At 42.3% G+C, this 27019-nt stretch overlaps 1 protein-coding gene across 1 annotated transcript in view; it reads left to right on the top strand.

The window, feature by feature from the left end:
- Positions 1-27019, top strand: part of ELMO1 (engulfment and cell motility 1) — a 537648-nt gene that overhangs the window by 445277 nt on the left and 65352 nt on the right. The gene's annotated exons all lie outside the window — the stretch shown is intronic.

Genomic DNA, 27019 nt, shown 5'->3' with positions numbered 1-27019 from the left:
ACTCACACCTGGCTCGACAGCAGGTTTGATTTTGTTTTAGCAGCTTTTTCCCTCAGTCTTCTAAAGCATGCAACTTAGAGCATTTTCTTTTTCACACCCACATTTCATCAGTGTATATAATATGCGACCAAATTGCATAATTACACTAACAAGTATAACTGGCACATCCCAAAATCTCACATCACAACTGGTAGAAGCAGAAGCACAGGGGCATACCAGCAATTAGACGATTAGCTTGTATCAGCTTGGGTGTCGGTCAGTATATTAACAGGAAGGATGGCAAGCATTTCTTAATCTGGCAAGTCAGTTATGCAGTAATCAGTTTAGAGAACTCCTACTGTACTCCTGAATGTGGCCATAAGCACCCATTATTTGCATCCCCTAGAACAGTATTTCTCATTTGGAACCCTGATGACTTTACTGGGGGACTCAGGGGTCATTAGAAAGAGTTGGCAGCATGTCTGAATCTCCCTAACTTCCTCCAACTGTAGGAGCTGCACTTTTATCTGTTTTATACATCTGACTGCTGCATTTGATTTCATTTTTAAAGAGAAGATCTAGAGAATGATTGTATCTTTAAGTAACGGCTATTGGGAAACTTCTGGAGAGGAAATTTTAAACTTTTAGTAGCCTGACATAAACCACCATAGATAGAGGACACCTGATAACATTTTAAAGTTTTTAAAAAGAGAGATGATTTAAAATGCCTGGTTTCCACCTGATTTCTTTCCATTAAGTGTTTCTGAATAGGCAGTATATTCATTTCCTAGAATTGCCATAACAAAGCACCACAAACCAGGTGGCTTAAAACAGTGGAAATTTATAATCTCACAGTGCTGGAGCCTGGAAGTCCAAAATCAAGGTGTCAGCAGGCCCGTGCTCCTTTTGCAACCTGTAAAGGAAGCCTTCCTTTCCTCTTTCTAGCCTCTGGTGTTTTGCTGGCAATCCTTGGAGTTCCTGGGCCTGCAGCTGCATGTTTCCAATCTCTGCCTTTGTTATCACATGACATTCTCCTTGTGTGCCTGTGTCTTCACATTGCCATCTACTCATAAGAAAACCAATTACCTTGGACCAGGGGCCCACCCTACTGCAGTGTAACCTCATCTTATCTAATTACATCTGTAATAACCCTATTTCCAAGTAGGGTCACATTCTGAGGTACTGGCATCAGGACTTTGATCTATATTTGGGGGGAACACAATTCAACCCATAAGAGACACTAAAGATTTTCTGGATACAGTTCTTCTCCCTGCCCTCTGCACAATTCCTAGACATTGCCAATAAACAAAACAAAGCCTCTCACCCTTTATAATGCCAGTGATGTCCCTGTCCCAAAACAGGTCTCTGGGAGAATCCCTTTATCAAGGTGAGGCAGTATAGCCAGAAAAGACACTACGGTGAAAGGAGCTATCAGGTTTTGAATGCATGCCCTGTATTTAGTCTTATGTTAAGCACAGCACATCCATTTTTTTAGACTTTATCTTCCCCAAAATTCTTATAGATGTCTATTATTTTATATACTTTAATTTTCAAGTAACAGAAAATTTGCGATTGTTAATTCTCTTTAACAAGAATAAAATGTATTGGCTCCTATAACTGGAAGCTAGAATTGTAGACCTCAGGGCTGATTTAAACCAGGGGCTGTACCTCTGGAGTCCCTGGCCTCCACAGCTTTGTGATTCCCTGGACTCTGCCCTCGTCTGTGTGGCAGCTTTAGTGCTGAACGTTGCACACCACAACATCCCATGAAAGAGAGAGGGAGTCACTTTAGGATATGATCCCAGAAGGAGCAAGAGCATTTATAGAAGCACCCAGGCAACCCTCTGCTTGTCTGCTTGGCTTGAATTTGAACACACACCCTGTTCTGAGCAAAATACTGTAAAAAAAAAAAAAAAAAAAAAAAGGTCGGGGGGAGCAGGGGGTGCAGGCTCAGACCAATCAGATCTGCAGTCAGGGTGGCAGGGGAAGCATTAACCCAGGTTCAAGGACTGCCTGGAGGATAGGTGGATATCTAAATAAAATTAGGGTTCTCTTACAAAGAAGGAGGAGGAGGACAATGTCCGTGTAAGTCACCAGTAATGCCCACCTCAGCAGGACCAGTGCACAGATGAATAACTAAGATCTAGGGAAGTTAATCACTCCTTTCCAAAATCACATAGCTTGTGAGTGTTAGACTAACATTCAACACCGAAGGTCTCTGACTTTCTCATGTAGCAGGCTACCACCAGTCCCCTTACTGGAGTGGCTGAGCTCTTTGTGTGCTTCTTGGAGTAGTTATTTAGTCTCAGCTTCTTAGAAACCTGGTCTCCACACCCTTGATTGTGCACCTTCTTATAAGAGTGCCAAGAGCCCCATGTGATGTGCTTCCGTGAATGAATAAGGCTGCTGAGGCATTGAGTGGCAAGAGAGAATTCTAGGAGGGATTGTGCTGGGAGGATGGATCCCGCACCTGAATAGACAGCCTCAATAGAAGTACTGGATTGTTAGCTTCCCTTTTGTGCTTTAAAGCACTCTGAGCAAAATAACAGGGAGGCTGGCTCACCAAGTAAGAATATCTGAGAGAAAGAGAGAGAGAGAGAGAGAGAGAGAGAGAGAGAGAGAGAATAGAAAGGTACTCCCTCCAACTTTGCAGTTACACCAGTTGGGTATTGGGTTCTTTTTTGGGAGAGACAAGATAATACCTTTATAGCCTCTCAGGAGGAACTTGCAGTGATAGAAACTGTGGTGGTGTCTATTATGGTTGAGCAAGAACAATTAATGTCCAAGATGGAAGAACTGAAACTTTCCTGCCTGCCCAGCATCTCACTCAAGTGATGAGAAATGAGGAATGAGTTTCCTCACACTCAGACCTTGGGTCTTTGTCTCTAACCCTTAGTTGAACTACTTCTACTGAGTTTCCTTTAGCATTTCTCTGGCTCTTGGCTATTTCAAGTTTTTTCTAGCAACACCAGTGGAGCATTGCAAAATCCAAAAGTTTTTCAAGGTCCTCCGTGAGCATCTGTATTGTCAAGGAAAAAAAATTGTTTTGCCTATTATTAACCTTCATGCTAATTGTTTCTTTTTTCATCTCCTAATCATCGAAAGCACATGTTTTAATTTCCATTTCAATCATTTCAATTACTTGCATCCAAAGCAGAAATAATCCCAATGTTATTAACTTTTATAATGCCCTAAAGTAAACAGCTCTTGACCTTACCTACCCATGCCTGAAGGTTCTCTTTTCCCTTGGAAGGCACTCCCGCCAGGTTTGGTTTCACATGTGTGTTCAGGGAGAGGGAAATACTGTGAATGCTGTAAAGCTGGTGCCCTTCCCTACCTGCAGAGTTTCTAAAGAAAAGGCAGATGTTGTCCACTCCTCAGACCACTCTGGCTCCTGAGCCAACTGGGAGAGGATTTCAGCAGCCTCGATCCCGCTGTCTCCATTAGAGGAAGGGCTGAATTAAACGTGCACATAATAAGCCTGATTTGCAGGATGCCAGAAATGTGACTTGCCATCTGAGTTGTCCCCAGTTCTCCACATTCCTGCTCCTTGTCATGGTATCCCAATCTCTACAAGACCTCACTCTCTCTCCCTGTTGATACACATTTCTTCCAAGAGTGAGACCTGCCCTCAACCCTTGGCCTCACTCTAACAGGGCTCTCTCTAGCCCCTGTACCCACCCACATCTCCTGGGATCCTACCAGGAAAGCTAGATTCACATATTCCAAACATTTCCACAGTCAAAACTTTTCGAAGGAAGAAAGGAAGGAAGGGAGGGAGGAAGGAAGGAAGGAAGGAAGGAAGGAAGGAAGGAAGGAAGGAAGGGGGAAAAGGCTAAGGGGAAACTTAAAAGCAGAGCTATTCTCACTTAAACAGGAGGGGACAACTTGATGTCCTGCCCCTTGGTCCTCTGAGGTGAATCCCTCCATCTCTTTTGAACACAGTGTAAAAATCACAGACCTGAAACCAAGAGATCTCTGGTGTGTGGCTGGGACTGTCACTTCGCCCTGCATTCTGCTCTCCTGCCCCTTGCTTCTCTGCCTAGTAGTTGGAGACCCCAGGACTCCCTGAGTTTTTCATGTGTCTGGAAGATGCCCATGGAATTACCCTTCTTCTCACAGAGATGGAGCCCTTGCATGCATGAGAGTGTTACCCTCATTCTATTGCCCTGATTCTGGAGCTCTCTCCTCCCAAGGGCTTGTGTTGGTCATACGCCTGTCACTGTAGCTCACCAGAGCACAGAAAGTATTTCCCAGAAAGCTTTTAAGGTGTGTGTATAGATCACTGTTGTTCATACAATTGTGGTTTCACCACTAACTTCTCACCTTGGAGGGTTGGTGGGAGCTACAGTGCATCTTCCCACACCCAAGTTCCAAAAGAAGCACATAGACTTAGGGTCCTTCCTGTTCTTCAAGGAGAAAATGACCTGATCTTCCTGGAAGAAAGTGACTAGTCATTCCTATCTGGGGTGTCTTGAACCAAATGGATTAGTGTCCTTGAAAATGTCATAGTTGCACTCTGGTCCTACAAAATTCTAGCTATACAAAGCCTGTGACATTGTGAATAGTCATATGTAAGTGAGCTTGGAATACAGTCATTCCCTGCAGCCTGGACTTGTAAAGTCTTCTCCAAGTATGGTGAGTGGCATAAAAGGTAATTTCCAGTCCTACATGCTCTTTGAGGCCAGGGTTAACTAAGCCAAATGGACACCTTGATGTGCCTCTATCACGGTAGTGTTTCTCTGGATTGCTGTAAAAAAACAAGGCAGCTCTGTGGAACCAGAGAGTTGGCACTGCATGCAACCCCTTTGCACAGGACAGTCTGCCATCATAATGGAGATCCTAGAGGTCTTGAGTCCATGAATAACCTCCACTGCTGGGTCTCTTGGATGCTTACTTCAGGTGCCAACATTCCTCTGCCTCTGATGCCTACCATTCCTACAGTATTTCAGCATGGACTATGTGCTCCTCGAGGACAAGGAAATCAAAGCAGAGCAAAGTGCTTTGAACATAGTATTTATGCCTGGTGTCTTTTTCGCACCTTAATTCACTGGCAAGCATTCCTCGTACCAAGTTGAGGAAAAGTAATCCAATAAATATATTTTAAGAATTTAAGACCTGCATCATAGAAGGCATCGAGCGTAGCCATTTCCCAAAGTCGAGCTCCCCAAAGGGCACGGAGGTGCTTGCCCTTTCTGCGTTTATGCCTCTCCAAACCAGACTCCCTAGAGCCCTCAACCACTCTTTATATGACTTGGCTTCAAATTACTTATGCACAGTATCCAACATGGCATGTATCAAGAATGATTCGTCATAGCCTTGTTAAGTAGCTTGCCCCAAACTTGATCCGTATCTGCAGGTTGAATCAAACTGGAAGCAAGAATACCTTGGCATTCCCACTTGAATCAGTAGAAAACATTAGAGACTGGGACTTATACCACTGGCACTCCTGAGGCCTTTGGACTCACACTGAAACTATACCACTGGCTTTCTGAATCTCCAGCTCCCAGACCACAGATTGTTGGACTTCTCAGTCTCCATAATCAGCCATGTGGCTGACAGGGTATTGGTGCTCCAGCCTGCTGTCAGACCTGAGCCTCTGAGGTGGGAGAGCCAAGTTCAGGACATTGGACCACCAGAGATCTCCCGGCCCCCCATAATATCAATCAGCGAGAGCTCTCCCAGAGACCTCTATCTCAACGCTAAGACCCAGCTCCACCCAACGGCCAGCAAAATCCTGTGCTGGACTCCCCACACCAAACAACTAGCAAGACAGGAACACAACTCCACCCATTACCAGAGAGGCTGCCTAAAATCATACTAACTTTACAGACACCCCAAAACACACCACCAGATACAGCCCTGCCAACCAGAAAGACAAGATCCAGCCCCACCCATCAAATACAGGCCCCAGTCCCCTCCACCAGGAAACCCACACAAGAACTGAACCAACCTCACCCACTGAGGGCAGACACCAAAAACAACAGGAACTATGAACCTGGAGGCTGCGAAAAGGAGACCCCAAACACAGTAAGTTAAACACAATGAGAAGACAGAGAAATACACAGCCGATGAAGGAGCAAGGTAAAAACCCAACAGACCAAACAACTGAAGAGGAAATAGGCAGTCTACCTGAAAAAGAATTCAGAGTAAAGATAGTAAAGATGATCCAAAATCTCGGAAATAGAATGGAGAAAATACAAGAAACGTTTAACAAGGACCTGGAAGAACTAAAGAGTAAGCAAACAATGATGAACAACATAATAAATGAAATTTAAAATTCTCTAGAAGGAATCAATAGCAGAATAATTGAGGGAGAAGAACTGATAAGTGACCTGGAAGATAAAAGAGTGGAAATAACTACCACAGAACAGAATAAAGAAAAAAGAATGAAAAGAATTGAGGACAGTCCCAGAGACCTCTGAGACAACATGAGATGTACCAGCATTCGAATTATAGGGGTCCCAGAAGAAGAAAAGAACAAAGAGACTGAGAAAACATTTGAGGAGATTATAGTTGGAAACTTCCCTAATATGGGAAAACAAATAGTCAATCAAGTCCAGGAAGCACAGAGAGTCCCATACAGGATAAATCCAAGGAGAAACACGCCAAGACACATATTAATCAAACTATCAAAAATTAAATACAAAGAAAAAATATTAAAAGCAGCAAGGGAAAAGCAACAAATAACATAAAAGGGAATCCCCATAAGGTTAACAGCTGATCTGTCAGCAGAAACTCTGCATGCCAGAAAGGAGTGGCAGGACATATTTAAAGTGATGAAAGGGAAAAACCTACAACCAAGATTACTCTATCCAGCAAGGATCTCATTCAGTTTTGACGGAGAAATTAAAACCTTTACAGACAAGCAAAAGCTAAGAGAATTCAGCACCACCAAACCAGCCTTACGACAAAATGCTAACGTAATGTCTCTAGGCAGGAAACACAGAGAAGGAAAAGACCTACAATAACAAACCCAAAACAACTAAGAAAATGGTAATAGGAACATACATATCTATAATTACCTTAAATGTAAATGGATTAAATGCTGCAACCAAAAGACATAGACTGGCTGAATGGATCCAAGAACAAGACCTGTATATATGCTATCTGCAAGAGACCCACTTCAGACCTAGCAACACATACACACTGAAAGTGAGGGGATGGAAAAAGATATTCCATGCAAATGGAAATCAAAAGAAAGCTGGAGTAGCAATTCTCATATCAGACAAAATAGACTTTAAACTAAAGACTATTACAAGAGACAAAGAAGGACACTACATAATGATCAAGGGATCAATCCAAGAAGAAGATATAACAATTGTAAATATTTATGCACCTCAATACATAAGGCAAATGCTAGCAGCCATAAAGGGGGAAATCAACAGTAGCACAATCATAGTAGGGGACTTTAACACCCCACTGTCACCAATGAACTGGATATCCAAAATGAAAATAAATAAGGAAACACAAGCTTTAAATGACACATTAAACAAGATGGACTTAATAGATATTAATAGGACATTGCATCCAAAAACAACAGAATACACTTTCTGCTCAAGTGCTTATGGAACATTCTCCAGGAGAAATCATATTTTGGGTCACAAATCAAGCCTTGGTAAATTTAAGAAAATTGAAATCACATCAAGTATGTTTTCCAACCACAACGCTATGACAGTAGATATCAATTATAGGAAAAAAAACTGTAAAAAATACAGTACATGGAGGCTAACAATACTCCGCTAAATAACCAAGAGATCACTGAAGAAATCAAAGAGGAAATTTAAAAATACCTAGAAACAAATGACAGTGAAAGCACGACAACCCAAAACCTATGGGAGGCAGCAAAAGCAGTTCTAAGAACGAAGTTTACAGCAATGCAATCCTACCTCAAGAAACAAGGAAAATCTCATATAGACAACCTAACCTTACACCTAATGCAATTAGAGAAAGGATGACAAAAAAAAAATATTAAAGATGATACAAACAGATGGAGAGATATACCATGTACTTGGATTGGAAGAATCAACATTATAAAAATGACTCTACTACCCAAAGCAATCTACAGATTCAGTGCAATCCCTATCAAACTACCAATGGCATTTTTCACAGAACTAGAACAAAAAATTTCACAATTTGTATGGAAACACAAGAGACCCTGAATAGCCAAAGCAATCTTGAGAAAGAAAAATGGAGCTGGAGGAATCAGGCTCCCTGACTTCAGACTCTACTGTGAAGCTACAGTAATCAGGACAGTATGGTACTGGCACAAAAACAGAAATATAGATCAATGGAACAGGATAGAAAGCTCAGAGATAAACCCATGCACATATGGTCACCTTAGCTTTGATAAAGGAGGCAAGCATATACAATGGAGAAAAGACAGCCTCTTCAATAAGTGCTGCTGGGAAAACTGGGCAGCTACAAGTAAAAAAATGAAATTAAGACGCTCCCTAACACCATACACAAAAATAAACTCAAAATGGATTAAAGACCTAAATGTAAGGCCAGACACCATAAAACTCTTAGAGGAAAACATAGGCAGGAAACTCTATGACATAAATCATAGTAAGATCCTTTTTGACCCACCTCTCAGAGGAATGGAAATAAAAATAAACAAGTGGTACCTAATGAAACTGAAAAACTTTTGCACAGCAATGGAAACCATAAACAAGATGAAAAGACAACCCTCACAATGGGAGAAAATATTTTCAAATGAAGCAACTGACAAAGGATTAATTGCCAAAATGTACAAGCAGCTCATGCAGCTCAATATCAAATAAACAAACAATCCCATCCAAAAATGGGCAGAAAACCTAAATAGACATTTCTCCAAAGAAGATATACAGATGGCCAACAAACACATGAAAGGATGCTCAACATCACTAATCATTAGAGAAATGCAAATCAAAACTTCAATGAGGTATCACCTCACACCGGTCAGAATGGCCATTATCAAAAAATCTACAAACACTAAATGCTGGAGAGGGTGTGGAGAAAAGGGAACCCTCCTGCACTGTTGGTGGGAATGTAAATTGATACAGCCACTATGAAGAACACTATGGAGGTTCCTTAAAAATCTAAAAGTAGAACTACCATATGACCCAGCAATCCCACTACTGGGCATATACCCTGAGAAAACTGTAATTCAAAAAGAGTCATGTACCACAATGTTCATTGCAGCTCTCTTTACAATAGCCAGACATGGAAGCAACCTAAGTGTCCATCCGCAGATGAATGGAGAAAGAAGATGTGGCACGTGTATACAATGGAATATTACTCAGCCATAAAAAGAAACGAAATTGAGCTATTTGTAGTGAGATGAATGGACCTGGAGTCTGTCATACAGAGTGAAGTAAGTCAGAAAGAGAAAAACAAATACCATGTGCGAAGACATGTACATGGAATCTAAAACAAACAAATGGTTCTGATGAACCTAGGAGCCGGACAGGAATAAAGACGCAGACGTAGAGAGTGGACTTGAGAACACAGAGAGAGGAAGGGTAAGCTGGGATGAAGTGAGAGAGTAGCATTGACATATATACACTACCAAATGTAAAATAGATAGCTAGTGGGAAGCAGCCGCATAGCACAGGGAGATCAGCTTGGTGCTTTGTGACCACCTAGAGGGGTGGGATGGGGAGGGTGGGAGGGAGACACGAGGGAGTGGATATGGGGATATATGTATATGTATAGTTGATTCACTTTGTTACACAGCAGAAACTAACTCAACATTGTAAAGCAATTATACTCCAATAAAGATGTTAAAAAAAAAAAAAAAAGGCAGAACTCATTGTTCTTGCCTTTTGGGGGCAAATCCAAGCAAAATCCTTGAGCCTTGTCTGGAGCACCAGCCTTGAGAAGGCTTTTCTGCATCCACTGTCTCTGCAGCCCCAGGAGGAGCCCTGAGGTGGGAAACAAGCATTTCCCATTCATCTGTCCAGTCAACGTACATTTACAGTCTTTTTTTGTGGCAGCCACTGAGCTTGGGGCTGGGTACTGAAGGATGAATGGATTTCATGGGACAGTGTTGTCACGTTGACTCAGCAGACTGAAGAATTATGGGGACATTTCATCTTAGGAACATCCAAGAGACTATTGGATGTTAAGACATAGCGAGCACAAGACATAAAGGAAAGAATGAAATCAGCTCTTGTCTTTGCTCCCCGCCTCTGCTCTCTGCATCCTCTCACACTTTCTTCAATCAACAGAAACATATACCCTGCAAAACCTTCCAGTTTTGTTTCACTTAGTATTTCCTTAGCATTCTCTTTCTCCCCACTCCTTACCTCTACAAGAGTAAGCACAGTTAATCTTTTTCTAAATTACAAAGACTTTCAATTAGCAGGTTCTGAACTAATGACATTTTTTATCCATGCATCTCAAGGTACCCAGTTAGAAGTAGATAGACTCCTCAATCTTAATATATTTTTCCCCTCCATCCATGAATCTGAAAGTGACAGAAGGGTATTAGCACATTCCTTTCTTTTAGCACTTATCACCCAATCCTTGAACTGATTTTCATTTGTCTCCCAGTTAATCAGAGATCTCCTTGAGGAAGGAAAAGAAGGAAACTAACACTGATTATGAAGGATACTGAGCCAGGAACTGTATGGGAACCCTGTGTCGACAGGGGCTGTGTTTTATTAAACTGGGTCTACTAGTGCCTTGCCTGCCTCTTAATACCCACAATAAATGTTTTATGAATGAATGAGGTTTACCCTCTAAAGAGCAGGCCATTTTACATCTCAGCACATATGTACCACCCGGGCCCATATAACTTCTTGTGTATGGTATCTGGTTACCTGAAACAATACCTTATATCATACAGGACTTTTCTGATTTTTATTCACATCCTTAAAGAGAGACACATATACACAAAAGTTCCTGGCACATAAAATTTGTTCAGTTACTAATTGATACGTACAGATGGTCATTAAATGAATTCTGTAAAATGGGTAATACCATTCTCCTTTTCATGGAGGTTATTGTATGTGTGCCCAAGGTCACAGCTCACGTTTTGGATTTGTGTTCAGGTTACATGTGTTGAGGACCTGCTATGTGTTGGATGTGCCATTAGGTGTTGTCTGTGTGTTTGTAATTTAATCCTACAACAACTCTTCAGAGTCTATATTAACGGTGTGATTAACTGAGGCCTTAAGAAGATAAATGGGTTTTATTTAAGGCCACGAGTTCATACTGACAGGCCCCCTTTCCAGTAGTGCTTCTTACAGCTCAAGCAACTAGTACTAGTCCTAGGAGGTGGACCCTTGGGATGAATCCCCCAAAGCTGCCTTACATGTTCTAAAGGAAGCATTTTTCTTTCCAAGTTTGCATCTATATCTTTCTCACTGTAAGATGGTGCTCAACAGTGGGATAGTGGCCCAAGTTTCCACGTTGTTCAAATTCTGCATTAAGAATAAATGCATCAACGATTAAATTGACATTAATGGATCAAGTGCAGTAGGAAAGCCAGAAACTCATTTTCATTCTGACCCCTTCCAATGACTAATAATATGATGGAGATGCAGGGAGAGAGAAAGAAACTAAAAGTGCCCACATTCTCATCTCACACGTGAGCCTGTCTGAAAATGCCCACTGAATTTGTCTGCATGCCCTCCTTGTGCAGAAGGGGAGGGAGCCTGCCCTTCCCACCCTGGAGAACATGCTCTGACCGTTTTTTCTTCCACTTGCCTGGTTGGAAAACAGCTGAAATTCTAAATATGACATGATTGGAATGTTGGACTTTCTCAGTGAGGGGGAAAACACAGTTAAGTTTATTTTTAAAAATCAGTGAGATGTTTCTAAAAGCAGAACATTAAAAAGTGATATACCTGGGCAAGCTCTGTAGAAGATGATTTTATCCTATTTTAGTGGGTATTTCAATTATGGCTTACTCTTACGGGGAACAGTGCCCTGGAACACGGAGTGAGTAACGAAGCACGGCATGTGGCTTGGGAGGCTTCCCACTAAATGCAACTCATCAAATTAAAAGCATAAGTAATTTTAATGACAGCACAGAGAAACGAACCTTCAAAGGTTAGGAAATTTAAAATAGCTTTAACTTGAGGGAATTGCAGGGAGGTAGGCTTTCAACTCTTTTCATCTTAAAAAGGCACATCCTAAAATATTACAACATACGCATGTGGAATAAAATTCACTGAATCTGTAATTCGGAAGCAAAATATAGCTTTTGAATTTCCTAACATTGACCTGCTATTGATATTATTAACAAAACTGCCTTGGGCCCCAAATAGCCCACCTAGAATTTCTAGACACATCTGGGGCCATGGATACTCCCTGGTCAATGGCAGCTGGCCTGTAGGTGGGGGAATCCAGCACACCACGGTATTCAGCTCAGTTGCAAGAGAAACAGAGAGAGAGGGAACGAGCTCATGGCTGCTCAGTGACTAAATGTGTTTCCCACCTCTTTTTCCTTTGGGTTGACCAGTTCTCCTCACAGCAGGGATGCTACCTAATGAGCAACATAATCCCCAAACATAATTTAGGCCCTTGTGGAAATGCATTATTTATTAGGCCGCTTGGATCTCATGGAGCAGAAGACTATTCATTTTCTCAATTCTTCCCAAAGGAGTGTGCAAAGCTGATGGACCTCCTTACACTTTGGGAATCAGTCATTGACCAGATAAGCATTGGACCGTATTTAGAGGACTGATGGGGCAGTGGTGTCTTTCAAGTGCATTTGGAAACCAGTATGATGGATTTGGCTACCATAACTTTAATACTTAATATGACAGTATGCCTTTGCCAGCTACTTTTATATTGTTCTGCTACAGTGACTTTAAGACATATCCTCTTACAAATTCATCAGCTGATTGAACCATTCATTGTTCATTCATTCAGCAAGTATTGACTGGGTCCCCACCATTCAGAGCTGGACCACACTGACCCTGGAGCTTGAGGACTTTAAGGTGCTTAATAAAGGTTTAGAAGGTGCTACTGAGGTCGTGGTATATTTGCCCATTAAGAAATAGTTATACAACAATTTTATTTATTTATTTATTTATTTTGGACTGTGTTGGGTCTTCACTGCTACGTGCAGGCTATCTCTAGTTGCGGCGAGCGGGGCCTACTCTTCGTTGGGGTGTGTGGGCTTCTCGTTGTGGTGGCTTCTCTTGTTGCGGAGCACGGGCTCTAGGCACGCGGGCTTCGGTAGTTGAGGCACACAGGATCAATAGTTGTGGCTCACGGGCTCAGTAGTTGTGGCACACGGGCTTGGTTGCTCTGCAGCATGTGGGATCTTCCTGGACCAGAGCTCGAACCCATGTACCCTGCATTGGCAGGCGGATTCTTAACCGCTGTGCCACCAGGAAAGTCCTGACAATTTTAATTACAACCTGGAATGAGTGTCTTAAAATGTATTCACCTTCTTTCAGAAAACTCAGATATGGGAGGCAGGAGGCTGCACAGGAGAAGTGATCCCAGCAAATTAAAAGGAGATGGCAGTTTTCTGCATTTATCAACTCATCTTATGACCTTCTCCTTTATTATGTTTATCTGGTTAATTATATTGAGTGTTTTACATATCTCTTATAAACAGCATATACTTAAAAAAACTTAGCCTGACCACCTTTGTGCTGTAATTGGAACATTTAGTTCCTCAACATATGATGTAATGTCTAATATCCTGAATTTAAATCAATAATTAAAATTTTCTTGTCTTCCTCTTCTATTAAAAAAAAAAAAAATGGAGATGGCAGCATCTACTCTTCCACCTACACAGGAGGGGAAGGCAAAGCTCAGCAATATGGCTGGCCTTGGACTGGGAAGTGAGTCCACACCCCAGTCTGCAGCTACCCACACTGAGGTCAGTCCTCCAAGATAGCTGTAAAGAGTATGGGCTTTAGTGTCTTGTGCATCTTCTGTTTGGTTCCCAGTCTGCTACTTACTAGCGGTGCAACCTTGAGTAAAGCTCTTAACTCTCTCAATTGCCCTTTCTTGGTAATGTGAGGATGATAACATCTCCACCACTAGAGCAGGTACGGCACTCAGCTCGATGGCTGGCCAGAAAAAACGTCCCATGAGTGCTGGTCGCCAGTGGCTGGAGTGGCTGTGCTGCCACTGCTGTCTGTCACTCCTGTTCTCCTAGTGCACGGTCTACATTTGCACCACGCGCACAAGTGCACACACACCGGACAGCTCTGTATGTGTCAGATGTATAGAATGTACATTCTTGCCATTCAGAAGAGCTCTCTTTCACATTCACTCTAGTAGCAGGAGGCTCCTCAGCAGAGGTTGTCTGATTCCCTGGGGCCTCTCCAAGCAGCCCGATGGGTGGGATGATTGGCTGCAGCATTTTTAGACCACAGTTAGTATTTACAGCCAGGACTGGGAATAGGGGTGGGGGATGGTTGGCCGACTCTAGAGGCAAGTGTTATTAACCAGGCAGTGGGAACCAAGCAGGGCCTGAAATAGATGTCGACATTATCTTTTGGTTGCAGGGTGTCACTGCCCTGCTGCTTTTGTTGTCAGTGCTTCCTGGATCGGGGTTTAAAAAAAAGGCAAAATTCACCGTTCTTATCAGAGACTCAACTTTTCAAATATAGAATACGTTTATGTGTCACTGATGCTGTTGGAATTGCCTTCTGCACCTGATGTATACAGATGGTTCTTTTTGACTGGTTACCCTGAATGATTTGCTTAAAGTCCTATCGATTGGGTGGAGAAGGGTAAGCATTACTGTCAAAGCCCTGGAGTCTGCAGGATAGAAGGTAGGGGGAGAGTCAGAATGTCTTAAAATAACCCTGTTCTTGGAAAGAAGTGCAGGTGGCAAGAGACAGCCAGCCTTTTGTTTTCTGGGGCAGAGGAAAGACACATTTATGAATCCTGGAGTTAATCTTGAAGCCTCACTTGAACCAAAGGAGCTTAACAAGTGGCAAGAAATAAAACTTCTGAACCTTCTTTTCCCTCATTTGCCTTTTGAGATTTCAGAGATTTACCAACACCCAAGGAAAATGATAAAGCACTAAGAGGTTAAGTTTGGATTTCTGAATAATCAGAAGTTGATTGCTATGATTTACTCATATCGAATTTAAGTCTGGCTTCCCAGAAGAGTTGAGAGCCAGTCACCTATTTTCTGCATTTGAATCCCAAAATCTCTCCCCCTTGAACCTATTACAGTAATTGAAATGACAGTCCTAAGAAGTAACCAATTCCTTTAAATATGTACATAGCCTGTGGGCCTCTATCAATCATTCATATTCTGGTATGAACTAGTTCCTTCAAGTTTGATTTCTAGAGTTATACTCATTGGATGGGAGGAAGGGGCATGTGTTTTGCAAAAAAAATAAAGCAGTCTGGTACTGTCTCCCAAAAGTAGGACTGAATGTGATACCTACCGCAGTGGGTAGTTCTAGGCTACCTGTGTACTGTAAGCTTCCAAATCTGCTCCTCCAGCTTCAAGCTTTATGTAATCCCGGTCAACAATGAGATGTAGTAGACTGCAGATGAAAGAGAGAAGCAGAACACCCAGCTACACTGAGGGGATGACTGGGTGCTCAGAAACGCAGACTTCATTCATTCACTGAATATTTACTGCTCTGTGTCTGGTACTGTGCTAGGGGGTTTTGGTCCTGGGAGCAAGAAATGGCAGCTCTAGCCTTTACTCAAACCATACCAAAAAGGAATTTGCAAAATTACATTTCGAAGATACACATGAGAAAGTCTGTGCTCAGCTTACACAAAGTTGCACAACTAAAGAGTGGTGGATTTAGAATTTGCCTCGAGCTCTGCCTGACATGTGACCATGCACGTGCCCATACATCACGCTGCATCCCTCTTAGAGCTCAGAAACCACCTGGGAACTCCCAAGTTACAGCTGTCTGCTGAGGTTTACAACTGGTGATTTGAACTGTTTGAGTGAATCCTGTTAGCTGTGGTCCCTCTCACAGGTGAAAACTGGAAATTGATTTTTCAGAAAAGCAACAGAAGCAGCTGCCCCAGACGTGAACTTGGAGCCATATTCCAGGGATGCCACATCAATCAGCATGGCCCATAGTTCTCTTCTCTCCCATTGGCTGGGACGTGGGTTTTGGTTGCCAAAGGTGGTGAGGGCCTGAACGTGCTATTCACCAGCCTCATCTGGCAGGAATCATTCAGCTTCTTTAAACTGGAAGCGAAAATCCACTCAAAGGGAAAATGAGAACAGCACTTTCCATTGTGTCAAGGGGAGTTGAGGGGAGTTGAGGAACATAGACACATGAAATGTCTCAATCACTCCTTGGTCTTTCCCAAGTCCTGGTCCCCCCATTTTTTGGTTTGATAGAAAACAGAGTGTACCTTTTACACTTTTCTAGATACTCTGCCAAAAATGGTGGAGTGAATCCAGGGAAATCAGTAGGTTAATTAGGATATCTGCATGGCTCTTCAACAGCAAGAAGCATAATGAAGCCATACTGTGGATAGTTAATAATGACTTCTCTCAAGGGAAGGTTATTAAGCTCCCCGCTTGGTGTTAGTATAAGAATCAGCCTAGGAAGACTCTGGAACTTTACTAGCACTAATTTAAACAAGGTTTCCTGTACGTGGGATTGTTGCAGATTCTAAATTACATCCCACGGAATACATGTTCGAGATTTTGTAAGCAGGTATAATAGGTAGCAGTGTTCTGCGATCCAACGAGTTTGAGGAAACACTAAGTTAAGCAAAGAATCTTGAATTTGCTAGTTGTTTATAGATTTCCAATATATCCTTTGTGTTTTCCCTTGGCCATTAAACTTGTTGCCAAGGAGCATCTCTTGAGGCAGGATAGCCTCGTGATTAAGGAGTCTGGAGCCAGATAGTCTGGGTTCAAATCCCTACTCTGCCACTCATTATCTGTGTGACCCTCAGCAAGTTGCCTCAGTTTCCTCATCTGTAAAATGGGGATCATAATAGTATCTACCTCCTAGGGTTGTTGACACAATTAAATGAATTAAACCATATAAGACATTTAGAACTATGCCTAGTACATAGTAAGTGCTCTCTAAGTGGCAGTATTATTGTTTTTATAATTTTTGAAACTAAAAGACTGGGCATCTAAGCACCTACAGACAACTTCATAGGGACCGATCTCTTCAGGGCTAATTGTTTGTTGTTTGCTTCAAAATAAGTTACAGGGATTTCTTCTTCTCCAGCATGTGTGGAATTAGGACAAAATTAATTTAAAAAGCAGGAAACACAATGAATTATGGGATTCCATTGCATTAGATATATAGAAAACTACAAATCATGAGAGTCAAATAGGAACTTGAACAATAATAGTTTAGAAACATTGAAGGACAGCCTCTGGCTTCAAAACTTAGTGTGTGAAATAAAAGTACCTATTACCAATGGCAGATCATATGGTTCCCACTTGCCCCTCCATATTGAAAGCACACATGAATGCAGCCTTCGGTAGAGTAAGAACAAGGCACTGACCACTGGGTTTCTCTCCATCCTCTCCTTCTTCACAGTAAGGCGAGAAGGAGGAGAGGGGAAGGTTTAATCATGTGAGATTTAAGTACAATTCTGAGTGAAGCCCAAAGCTAAAAAGGCAAAGACCTGAAGTTAATGCTGGCTTGAGTGGGTTGTTTCCCCCATGGGACTCTGGAGACCCATGAGAAAACTCACCCTAACCCTGCCACATGTGAGATAAAAGGAAAAATTGCCCACCATACTCTTCAGAGGCAGGAGTCCAGTGGGACCTGGGCCCTAATCTTGCCACTAACAGAATGCATGACCTTGAGCCAGTCATTCCTGGCCCAAGCCTAGTTCTTTTGTAAAACAAGGGGACCCGCGTGAGTCTTAGCCCTGCCCTCCCGTGGGACAGTCTTCCATTGTCCTGACAGCAGTGAATTGTGCTGAGGCCTACACAGCAAGGTAGAAATGAGGACAGAGTCTCTGTCGGTCACGAATTCAGAGTTTTTCCCTCCCTCCGCCTCCTTGCCTTGGGCGGCCGCGATCTTCCTTATGTAACTTGGTCAGGAAAAAGAGGGCAGGAAGGTAAAAATATTACCCCACAGTTGTAGCCAACCCAGTACTGAGCTGGGTTCTGGCGATGGAGGAACGAAGATGAAGGCGACTCAGAGGGAAATGGGAAGGAACGGAACGCACGTAAAATCGAGATTGAGTCCTCTGGCCCGGGGCGTTCATCCATATTTGGTCCTCCGTGTGGCTGCTGAGTCTGGGCTGGAAAAGATGCCGCGGCGGGAGTGGGGAGCGCTGGGAGGGAGATGCATCCATCACCATGGCTCAGAGTGTTTAATTTTCCAGAGACTGTCATTAAATCAATTTCTGCTGCAGCCTGGCAGCCCTCGCAGACATTTTTTGGAAGAAAATTACAAGGAGGTGATTTGTCGGAGGTAATAGCTAGGCGGGGCTCCAAATTCTTAATGGCAAGTGGACCTTTTGCCCTTTAAAATACTGCTTGTTAGAAAATTCATTTTCTGGCCTGTCTTTGCAATCAGAGTCAGAGGGGTTGGGGAAATGTGAAAAAAAAAAAAACGGCAAAAAAGCTTGCTGGGCTTTCAGGCCTGGAATTGGGGCCAAGAAAATTGAAATGAGTAAGGGGCAATACAGGGACCAAATGCTAGGGATTGAATGATGGGGTGGGAGGGATGCTGGGCATAAGGGAGGATGCCTTTCCTGGAAATTTCTGGCCATTACCTGCCAGGAATAGCATCCTTTTATAATTTAAGATCTTATCTTTTGCTGCAGCTGCAGCTAGCCCAGAGAGGCCCGGCAACCCCCTGCACAGGGAGGATCCTAGAGGCTGGGCTGGGAGCTATGTATAGAAGGCAGGGTTGCTCTTACTGAGAGAGTCGTCATGAAAAAAATGATCGCTCTGTTTGTTCCTTGAAGTATAAAAATGATTTTATTTTTAGACATTACAGTGTTTTTAAAAAAAATCTACTGGCAGTTGTCTTCAAATGAAGCCATGGGAAGTGCAGCCAAGGATGGGTGCAGGCAGGAAACTTTGTAGGGTGTCAAGGGTTCCTCAGCCTCAGTGCTATTGACATTTGGGGCCAGATAATTCTTTGTTGGGGGGCTGTCCTGGGTATTGTAAGATGTGTAGCAGCATCCCTGGGCTCGACACCATAGATGCCAGTAGCACCTCCCCACCTCCAGCTGGGGTGGCCAAACATTACCAAATGTTCCGTGGGGGGCGAAATTATCCCAGGTTGAGACCACTGCCCGGAAAACACAACCTTTCCCATGGCCCCTGCATTCAGTTTTTCTTCACTGATCAACTATCCCCCAGACCACTGGTCTCCCCTGTGCCCGCTTTGTATCCACTTCTCCACCCTGCGGGGGCACCATTCCCCCTCCATTGTCTGATCGCCTCCAAGATGAAATGCTTTCCACCCTCCTCTTATCCCCCTTAATATGCAGTCAGTTTAATGCACACTGTTCTTGTCATGAAATATTTGCATTGTATTTACCAAATACATGTTCTTTAAGGAAAAGTTTGCCAAATGTGCTGCTTCAGCAGGAGAAAACACATTTCCACTCAGTGTTTCCATTTGGTTTTGTTTACGTGTGTTTTTTTTAAGGCAGCGCCAAGAGGACATATTTGTCCTGAGATCTCTGTGGTTCTGGGTTTTGGTTTTGGGGTTTTGTTTGTTTCGTTTTTGTTTGTTTGTTTGTTTGTTGTGTACAGCTTAGATTTCTTTTACTCTCACCCCAGAGCACCTACATATAAGGTGGTGGTGATTCGTACTGAGTGGCCACAGGTTCTAGCCCATGGACTTGCAAGCTTCTCGTTCCCAGATCCAACATACCTCCAAAGAAGAAAGAAGAACATTTCTTCTAGGAAAGATGAGCTAAACCATGAAGTCAAGACCAGGGCTGGTGGACCACTGTCTGAGATCCACATGTTTAGTAAGATCTAAATTTAGTATTGGAAGTGAAACCTAACTGGAACAGGTAGAAGTTAGATTAACAATTGTTCTAATACACAGCTCAGAAGGCCATCTCACTCTTTGTTTAGAGGCTTTGGCTCCTGCAGGAGGAATCCATCCTCCTTGGCCTGGAACAGAAGGCTTCTGTGATTTGCCTACAGAAACTTCATCACCAGTCTTTCCTCTGGCCAGTTCCCTCATTGTCTGTGTTCCAGCTATACAGAACTATTTTCAGTTTTCCAAACATGCCAGGCTTTTTCATACCTTTTCCAGGAATGTCCCTCCTCTTTTCTCTTCTACCTGGGAAATTCCTACGCATCATTCTTGACCTAACTCAAAAGACCTTATCTTTGGTGCTACCTCTCTACCTAATAACCTATGGTATATTATGGTTCTTCTCCTGATATATTCCAATTATTTATGTTCCTTTCTCAGTTTCCAATACTGACAACAAAGTAGACACCGCCTGAACGTAATCGAATGAACTAATGCATGATCCCAGTCCCAAAAAAAGTTATTTAGAATTTGCTGTTCTTGAGAAGAGTTTAAAAAAAAAAAAAATGCATTCACTAAAGTTCTAAATTCCAGAAGGTGCCTTGAAAATTCCAAGATCCCCACCCAACCTCTTCCTCTTTGGAAAGCCTAGCCAAATCTAAGCCCATAGACCAGGTCCCCTGCTGCTGCAAATCCAGCCATCACCGGGTTTTTGTCATGGTTTCCCTTCTTCTGTGATTTTCAGTTGCCGTGGCATCATTGGGATTGTCTTCTCTAAACTGAAACTAAGTTTCCTCTTTACCTTTGCTCTTCTACCTGAAGATGTAATACTGACACAGAAGACTTTCCTGCAAGATAGGAGTCCAAATTTAAAAGATATTTCACCCATTGTTAGGTTAACGAACCCATTAGTTCTCGAAGTTGCGTTCTATTCTGGGAGTTCAAATAATCTCTCTCTGTTTTCATTAATTAATTAATTGGCATCTAGGGGATGTAGAAAAGAAAAAGGTATAGTTCCACCACCAAGGGATTCACAGTCTAGTGAGATCATTATCTAATGTTTCCGCTGCCCAAAAAACATGCTCCCGTAATCATGTGCTGGGAATAGGGAAAGCCTGATGGAAGGAGGGAGAGCGTGTAGGGAAGCCCAGACAGACTGCACAGGGGGTTGTGAAAGTGAAATCCTTGGATGCCTGTGGGGTGCCCTTCTTGATTACATCCTCTTCTCATTCATCTTCCCTGACCGCTTTAATTGGGGTTCTTCTTACTTATTATCACCCTTAAGAAAGATGGAAGGTACATTGAGAAGCTCCGTGAACACTTTCCATAGGCAACACGTCGTTAAGATGAAGTTTTAAGCTAACCCCCAGCCATTTAAAAAAGCTATCATGAAAGACAAATGTGCAATGGAGGCTTTTAGACCTTGATTCCTGCTGAGAGCCAAGGGCAGCATCCACAACGGAAGCGTGCGCTGTCGCCCGGAACTCACACACCCATTGCCCCTTGATACCTTCCCAGCAGAAGCAAGTTAATCGTTAAGCCAGAGTCATTTGTAAGATGGAGGTTTTCATGTTTTTCTTTGTCTTCCTTGTTTTCTTTTCTTTTCCTTCTCTCTCATGTTTGGGAAGGTTTCTTAATTTTCAGAAGGAAAAGATCCCAGAATCCAAGAATAAAACTAATTATAATGACAAAATGACCAAAATGAGAAAAATGACAAATAATCTGTAGGCTGAAATTTTCCCAAAAGCCAGGAATAAATAAAATGTCTCTTAAAGTGCCTGGTGGAGGAGGCTGATAAAAGAAACTCAATTATCTGTTGTTTCTTCTTCAGTCTGTGATATCTGACTTTAAAAGGGAAAAATGGTAAAAAAAAAAAAATTTTTAACGATATGAAGTAAAATAATAAATAGAAGTTCATGAGCGTCTGTGAATTTGGAGGTTGAGAGAAAATGTATTCATAGTAAAATAACTAATGAGTCAGTAGCTTTGCTTTCAAGAATAGATCATTCAACTTAGCCTCCTCTCTTATGTTAAACTGCTTCAGCTGGACAATTGGACACCTACCACCTACTTATTATTATTGGAACTTTTAAGCGCTTTACTCTAAGTAGATACCCTACTTTGTTTCCCTGAAATTTGCCTCATTCTCATAAGAAAACAGGAAAAAAGCAATTAGCAAGGAGGAAATATAGAGAATTCCAAGTGTTTGATGGAGAGTGAGGAAGGTTCCATAAGGAAGGGAAGGAGATCTGGCCCATGCAGAGAAGTCCTACCACTCTTTAAATAGACCTTACCTGTGCACTTTCTCATAGCTAAAGCCCAGCAAATGCCCTAGAGTCAATGTGATCCTTCTTCAGAGGACTTTTTCAAGAGACATACAACCTTGAAAGATAAATGACTACCATAAATATGGGGATTTTTACAGTGAATCCGCTATGGTCCAAATACTTGTATCTCCCCAAAATTAGTATGCTGAAACCCAAACCCTCATAGATGATAGTATTAGGAAAGGGGCCTTTGGAAGGTGGTGCTCAGGTCATGGGGGCAGAGCCCTCATGAATGGGATTAGCGTTCTTATAAAAGAGGCCCCACAGAGGTCTCTAGCCCCTTCTACCATATGAGGACACGATGAAAAGATGCCAGCTATGGACCAGGAAAAGCGTCCCCACCCAGCGTGCTGACACCCTGATCTTAAACTCTCAGCCTCCAGAACTCTGAGAAATAAATTTCTATTGTTGGCTATATGCTACCCAGTTCATGGTATTTTGTTACAGTAGCTCAAACAGACTAAAACAGAATCTTATCTGGACCCTTGCTCCATTGAAGAACATTTTGGGAACTTTTCTGTGTTGAAAATAAGGGATTTTAGAGAACTCGTTTGATAGTTATTGAATGCCTATGGTATACCAATTATTATACTTGACTTGAGCCAAGTGCAAGAAACAGACCCTCATTAGCTGTCAGGGAGGTCACAGACTAGGTGGGAAGGGAGTAGTAGTAATAATAGTAATAGTAATAACAGCAACAACAGCAACTATTATTATTATTTGAAGGTAGAGTACCGTTATTATCCCCACTTTACAGTTGAAGTAACTGAGGCCAAGAGAGGTTAAGTAACTTGATAAAGCCACATAGCTACTAAGTGGCAGAGCCAAGTTCTAAAGGCAGGTCTGGTCCAGTAGTCCAGCCCCTAACCACAAGGCAGCACTGCTTCTCAGGGACATGGAAATTGATCACCTAAATGTGCTCATAGAGGCCTATAAAAAGAGCTTTAGGTGAACAGAGAATAGAGTGACTTGTAGTGGAGTCAGAAAGGACTTCTCAAAAGAGGTGACAGTTCAAGAGAGACAAGATAGTCAGTCTAACAACAAAAAAGTTAAATGGCAGAAAACAACCTGAAATTCTGTTCATAAATTACTGTTGTGGAGAGTGATTTAATATGCATATGTTTTTTTTAACTTTATTTATTTCTTTAGTTAGTTAGTTAGTTGTTTTTTGGTTGAGTTTGGTCTTCGTTGCTGCACACGGGCTTTCTCTAGTTGCAGCGAGCGGGGGCTACTCTTCATTGCGGTGCGTGGGCTTCTCATTATGGTGGCTTCTCTTGTTGTGGAGCACAAGATCTAGGCGCGCGGGCTTCAGTAGTTGTGGCATGTGGGCTCAGTAGTTGTGGGTCATGGGCTGTAGAGCACAGGCTCAGTAGTTGTGGCACAGGGTCTTAGTTGCCCCACGGCATGTGGGATCTTCCTGGACCAGGGATCGAACCCGTGTCCCCTGCATTGGCAGGCGGATTCTTAACCACTGCGCCACCAGGGAAGCCCTAATATGCATATGTTTTACGCCAAATTTTAAAAAAACTTTTATGCATAAAATCATAATGATCTATTGATAGTCATTAAAATATGTGCACGTATATATGCATACATTTCATTATGTAGATATATAAATTAATATATTGGGTGAGAGATTATGTTTTAGGATTTAAAGTGAACACTATATTATGATTCAGTTTTAAGGAACATTGTTGTTAGTTTTGGACGTTGTGGCAGTTGTTTTAAATATCCACAGATCAGCAGACTGGGAAAACATGAGCCCTTAGGAGCTCCATGAGGTCAGCGTCTCAGTGCCACGTGACGGTTGCCTGCACTGGGCAACAGACCAGCTACCCAGTCAATCCAAATCTCATCTGGAAATGAGGAATGATGCACTTCATTTGCTCCATCATTCATTTTCATGAAATCACTGACTCTTATGTTCAACAGATATTTCTTTGAGTAGGTCTGGAGCCCTGTGTTGGCTCTTGAATGGCTCGGCCAATGGACATATTACACAGAGTAGAAGGGGCGAGATCTGGGTCTTAGAGGCCAGGCAACAGGATGAAGTCTAAGGCTGGCCTGTGGAGGAGAAAGCTACTAGACATTTATTAGCCCAGGCTAGAATGCCCAGAGGGAAGAACCAAGCCTCCTGATCAGATTACTGCTGGTGTCCAAAGAGGGTGGGGGGCTTTTGGCACCCCATGGAGAGTCCCCAGTAGTGACACAGTATAGCTCTGAATGGTCCACAGAATCTAAGATCTCAGTTCCATTGGCTAGCGATTTGGGGATGACAGGGGCTAGGCCTCTAGGGAAAGAGGGCTGGAAATGGCCAGATGGGTTATTCCAGTTGCAGCTAAGATGGTATTGGGGTTCAGGAAGGGCTCCATTTCATGAGAGCTTTGGATTGAAGAAACTCTTCCACGTGAGCCCAGCACGAATCACAGAGCATAGAGATGTGAACTAGAGCTCTGTGAGCAGAGCTCACAGAGGGGGGCCAGAGCTCACACAAGAGGACTAGATCCTGGGTTTGTATCAGTAAACTTGCAGCAGCTTCACTTCCATATTTTCCAGGCCCACTCTGTTTCAGGCACTGTACATTCACTATGTGATGCTCACAGCAACCCAGCAAAGTTGATGTCATTATCCCATTTCACAGATGAAGAGACTGAGACTCAGTCAGTAGATGACAGAGCCGAGTTTCAAACCCAGAGTTACCTGACTCCAAAGCCCATATTTTTCCTATTTTACTAAATGCTGCTTCTGTTGAGCCAGTCCAAGCCTGCCTCACTGGCAAGAGAGATTGGTTCAGGAATTTATCAGGTATAGTCTTAAGGTCTCCAGCCAGCATCTGAACAGCACTGGAAAAGGCAGAGACTGCGTGGTACTAAATGCTGTGGGAAAGAAAAGAATCGTACAAAAGAATGACTGTCCTAGTCAGTATTAACCAAATGCTGGAGTCCATGAACACACAGTGACACCCAACAGAGAGAGCTGCATTCTCTGCCTTCTAGGATCTTCCAGCCCAAGATGCACATTTACTTGCTTGAATATTGAGCTAAGAGAAGGAAAGTCGCTAAATTTGTGCAAGTTATTTTTATTATAGTTGCCTAATTACTTTGAGTTAGTTGAACCATCCTCAGGTGTTGACTGAATGACTGAATGAATGAATGAAGGCATGTTTGCTTGCTCTTACAGATAAGGTTTTATCTATGGATAAACCAAAAGAAAAAATATTTTCCCATACCCCCTAAAGCGAGTCTACTTTGTTTTGTGGGAGGAAGCAATTTATAGACCTATCTACACATTATTTTCTAAAACTCAAGTATTTTGGAGGAGCAGATGGAGTACCATACTGTACACACTAGTCATATATTTTGAAATATATTTCTTTTTGAGCAATTCAGTGCTGCTTTATTTAGCAGAAGCTGTTGAAGGTTTTAAAAGCAATGATCCAAAGAACATGAGTGGCTGAGATCATAGTGGACAGACAGGCACAACGGCAATGCTTTTCAAATTCTACTCTTCAGACCCCAGCCCTGGTCCCCATTGCCTCCCCTGTGTAGAGATGATGATCCATTTTGTTCTGGGGGATGTGGTGGCGGAGCCTGGTTATCTGTATTTTTTGTAAATCCTCTGGGTGATTCTGATATGCACCCAGGTTTGAGAACCAATCTTCTATACCCATGTCTGAGTCCTACTCTTGGTACCTTGTTTTCTTGAGACTCATTTATTTTCATCGATTACATTATTAGACAAATGAAGGAAAGAATACTCCATTCCCTTTATACTTCCTAAGAGTCATGGGGGAAGCAAAGATGTGTTGAACACCTCCGATATTGCCAGGAAATTTGTTTTATAGATTTCACTTAATGTTCACAAGAACTCACCAACATTTTAAGAATCGGCCCTCGGATTTGAGTTATACATACTCCTCAGTCCATACCTTATCACCATAAGTCCATGCAAGACTTTCCTTTTATTTTGTTATTGTTCCTCTTCACTCTTGCTCCCAAACCCATTCCCCTCCCCAACAGAGAACTACCTAAATATGATGGAACTCAAATATACATGTGTCCTTATGAAATAGATCTCATTATTTGTGTATGTTTATATTGTTATTTTGATAAATGATAAATCTGTAATACAAATAGGCTATAAAAAGGAAGAATGTTTCTTAGCTTTTACTTAACATTACATTTTCAGGTAGATCCCTGTTACCGTGTAGACTACCAACATTTTCATAGTATTTCATTGTCTGCATTTCACTCCATTTTATTTCTATCCTTCCAGTTGATATACACCCATGCTACCTCCCGATCCCCACTGTCACAAAAATTTCTGCAACGAACATCCTCCTTTGTAACCCTTGGGGACCTGTGTGAGAATTATTTCTGGGATGCGTACCCATGAGTTGGGTCCTGCAGTCATATGATCTATGCATATTAGTTTCAGACTGGTTTCCTAAATGGAAAGAGCACATGAGTGTTCTCACCTCCCTACATCCCTTCCAACATTTGGCGTGGACATTTGGTCATTCCAGTGGCTGAGAGCACATGTCATTGTTGTGTTAATTTTCATACCTCGGGTCACTGGTGAATTTGAGCTGCTTTTCATGTGCTTCTTACCTGTTTGGATTTTTCCTTCCAAGAATTGCATTTTTATGTCCTTTATCTACTTTTCTATTTCTTTTTATATTCTAGGTATTAATCCTTTGTCAGCTCTGGCTGCTGCAATAATTAACTCCCAGTTAGTTATTTGTCTGATAACTTACCAATGTTTTTTCAAAAATCCTTACTATTTTTTTTTTTTTTTTTTATTTTTTTTTTTTTTTTTTTTTTGGTTGTTTTGGGTTTT

The sequence above is a fragment of the Neophocaena asiaeorientalis genome, unplaced genomic scaffold, assembly GCF_003031525.2.
Source record: "Neophocaena asiaeorientalis asiaeorientalis breed wild unplaced genomic scaffold, Neophocaena_asiaeorientalis_V1.1 scaffold314, whole genome shotgun sequence".
NCBI classification, from domain to species: Eukaryota; Metazoa; Chordata; class Mammalia; order Artiodactyla; family Phocoenidae; genus Neophocaena; species Neophocaena asiaeorientalis.
This window is presented reverse-complemented; position numbering and strand designations above follow the sequence as displayed.